Genomic DNA, 3,710 nt, shown 5'->3' with positions numbered 1-3,710 from the left:
CTCCAGCATAAAAAAAATATGAAAACTGACCCATGATGAAAATATAAATTGCTTCTCTAGACAAGAATACTATTTTATCCTTATTTATTTAACAAATCTAGAATGAGATAATAAGGCTATTCCTTTTCCTGGAAAAGGTTCAACTAGATGTGAAAATTGAAACATGATCAAGATATGGATTGCATTTCAGATAAGAATATTATTTTAAATTTTAAAAGTTATAAGGTATGAATTTTTTAACCAAAAAATAGAATATGTTAAGGCTTGCAACTTGACAATTGCAACAGATCCTTGTTTATTTACCAAATCTAAAATGAAATATGCAGCTATTCCTTATTATTAGGAAAGGTTGCACTCGATCTGAAAACTGATCCTTGATCAGGATATAGATTACTTGTAGATAACAATACTATTTTTTTTGAAATATTATTACATAAGGTATATAAATTTAGCAACATCATAGGAGACAATCACCTTACAATTTTGACAGCTGCTTGCTAAATTACCAAATCTAAAATAAAATAATGTGGCTATCCCTTATTCTTGAGAAGCTTGGACTGAGTTTACAAGAACCATTCAACACATGCTATGAATATTGTAAATATATAGAGAAAAGATTTCTAGAATTTCCAAACTACATTAACTTGCATCTCCAAATTTTCAGTGTGTGCTTCTTTCTTCAGATGCTTTGAAACTTTGCTACTTACTTGCCATGTATCTAAGAGCCTCCTCAGATGCTCGGTGTTGTGCTTCCTTCTTTGTTCTACCTATACTTGCTCCTACTTTTTCTCTACTAAACAAGACCTGAAGTCAATAAGAATTGTTGTAACAAATATAAATAATGTTAACACTAATTTAATCAATTTGCAGTATTGAACTCATTATCTTTAAATTAAACTTAATATAACTTCCATGGGGATGTAATTAGAACCAATTCATTTATTATGCAATATTTTCCTTCTATAAAGGCCAGCAACCTAGCGAACTAACCTCCACAGTAAATTGGAGCTCCATTGTCTTGTCCAAAAGAGAATTAAATTCCACCTAGGAAACAGCTAATCAGAAATCTAGTAGCTGATAAGATAGAAAGACAATCATGATACAAAGCAAATGATAGTGTGACAAATCCCAGTTGAATACCTTTGTTCCACATTTCATTGAAATTTCTTGTAAAACTCTCATATCATTCGAAGCATTGAGTATGTTACCTCCTCAAAGATTGCTATTAGTTGGCACTTTGTTCATGGAAGATTCTTCATCTTCTGATTAGCTCAATCAAAATAAGACCTTTAGTTTAAAAAATCCACTAGCATTTCCATATACAAGTCAAAACTAGAATTTTCATTATAATTGCATATACATTAACTTAAGCTTTTTAAATCTCTCTCTAAAAATAATAGATAATTTTTTCAAAACTCGCAATTCCATTGAATTTTTGCTTCACATTTCATCTGAAATTTTTTCTATTTCTAACACCTAATTTATGTCAAGCTTGGCACCAATTGATTTTGTGTAGCTTTTTGTGGTCACTGCCTCGTGAAACACCAATTTGGGGGAGAGACCCCCTCTGCAGGAGTCCACAAGGGGATATTTCATTTATCTATTGTTCACCATGTTGTACAACCTTAACCCAATCTAGACTCAAACCAGAGATCTCCAGTAAAGAGGGTGTGCATATTCCTGCACTGCTTGATCAACATAGATATTTTTCTTCTTAAGAGCAGTTATGTTACCAAGCTCTCAAAAATATTAATTTAAAGGTTGAGCCAAGTTATTAGAGGATGTCAAAATTAGCCACATGCTTCACATCCAATATACATGCATGGATACATGGGAATAAAAATATAAATGTAAAGAATAAAGTTGCTAAATAATAGCAATCAAAATGATAGTTATTAGAAGAAGAATTTTTCTATATTTGGGAAAATATTAAAATCTTTCCTAACAAATAAATACCTGAATGGGAAAACAAATCTGGAACCATATGATTACTTTTTACTCTGTCATCTCCAAAAATTCCTTGTTGGAAAGGAAATTTTAATAAGCAAGTCCCTTACAAACAAATTCACTTTAAGATAAATTTCAAATACATAATAGTCAATACATGAATGTAGCAACAATCAAAATGCCCACCTCAAAAAGTTTCCTTTTAGCCTTGCTTAGACACCTATCAATTGCAGGAGAATTCTCCACACCATGATTGAAAGAAGGCTATTGAATTTGTTTTTCTAAAGAAAGAGAATCAGACTGAACAATTATTCCTTGAGTTGGCCTTGTAAGTTGCCTGGGACTCATCTCTTCTTCTACTCCAAGCCATCCACCAGGCACTTGATTTGGAGGTACTAAAATTTACAATGGTCTAATAGGTATAAGAGGATCAACTGAATTATGTTTTCTAGTATCTTGGCCATGTTACAGTATCAAAAGTTACCTTCTTGTATCGGGATCTAGTTCTGATTCAGGAACTTCACCTTCTTCTCGAATTGGAGAACCTTGAATATTAGATTCTATACTATTAAGGGTTTGAGGTACAAACTGTTTAACTACTGGAATCCCATGGTAATATTCTTGAAAATGTTCGATTGGGGTATCTGTATAAGATGGTTGCATGGGAATAAAAAATGGAGGTGCAATAGCAAGTTGTGTTTGATCAGGAAGGCGAGCCATCATTTTAAAACTTTGATGGTCTACCCCATTAGAGGTAATCTTTGATTGCAGTTGAGAATTAGATTCCTACAAATACAATAGTAGTAGTCAATGTAGTATAAGTCTTTCAATTTTTTCTGTGATTTAATAGACACCATCAAAAGATTATATAATAACAATAACTTATCCCTGACAGTCACAATGTAGGGTTTAGAGAATTGGACTAAGAAAAAGCATCAATATAATGCCTAATTCACTAGATGATTAGGAATGCGATCTTTGCTATGCAAGATTAGAGTCTACAGAGAACCACTTGTGAATTTTCAATTAAGCTATTTATAGAATTGATTTTTCATATGGTTCCCTTAATATTGGAGAAACTATCCACTTTATTGCTCTCAAGAATAAAGAACATAATGCTGACATTACACATGAATACATAAACTAATATGCACTTTTAAGCATTGTTTTAATACAAAATACCACATTGATTTAGAAGAAACCAAATTTCTCCATAAGGAAGAATATTATTGCAAGTGGAAATTAAGAGGTATTGTTGAAATTAATAGGCATTTGCATAATCCCAATAGAGACAAATGGTGAGGTTTAAGTTACTCCTAGCAACCTATTGTAAATGCTCACAAATAAAGTTGTGCACATTCATTGGTTTCTTCTTCCTCCCAATTTATTGCAATCTCTTGGCTTTTTTATGTGATTTTTTTGTACTTATTAATGCACCTGACCTTAAAAACACTGTATCACACACTTGTTTTATCTTGCAATGAACTCTGGCATTAGCAATGTTAAAGATTTTAGCTGTGATAGAAATCTTTATCTTGATTTTTCTCTATGTATTGAAATTGAGATAATACCTATGGATTCTGTTTATAGTTGGATATTTGAGATAATATTATATGAAGTGACATGTGTCATGCATTTGGAAATCAAAGAGAACATTGGTTGTGATATGAAGAGTCTCTCAATTATATATATGTGATTTCTTTGTGTGTTGAGATAATGTATCAAGTTGAAAGCATTGTACTTGAACATTTTTATATCAATAA

At 31.6% G+C, this 3,710-nt stretch overlaps 1 pseudogene across 1 annotated transcript; it reads right to left on the bottom strand.

The window, feature by feature from the left end:
- Positions 1–699: 699 nt before the first annotated feature.
- Positions 700–1,208, bottom strand: LOC149569308 (RNA polymerase II C-terminal domain phosphatase-like 2 pseudogene; annotated as a pseudogene). The gene is made up of 3 exons (XR_016361443.1): positions 1,141–1,208; positions 991–1,044; positions 700–804 (listed from the first exon to the last, which is right to left on the bottom strand). The product of XR_016361443.1 is annotated as an RNA polymerase II C-terminal domain phosphatase-like 2 pseudogene (transcript).
- Positions 1,209–3,710: the final 2,502 nt, after the last annotated feature.

The sequence above is a fragment of the Cupressus sempervirens genome, chromosome 3 (assembly GCF_028749045.1).
Source record: "Cupressus sempervirens isolate cs-2001-9-10 chromosome 3, ASM2874904v1, whole genome shotgun sequence".
Classification (NCBI taxonomy): domain Eukaryota; kingdom Viridiplantae; phylum Streptophyta; class Pinopsida; order Cupressales; family Cupressaceae; genus Cupressus; species Cupressus sempervirens.
This window is presented reverse-complemented; position numbering and strand designations above follow the sequence as displayed.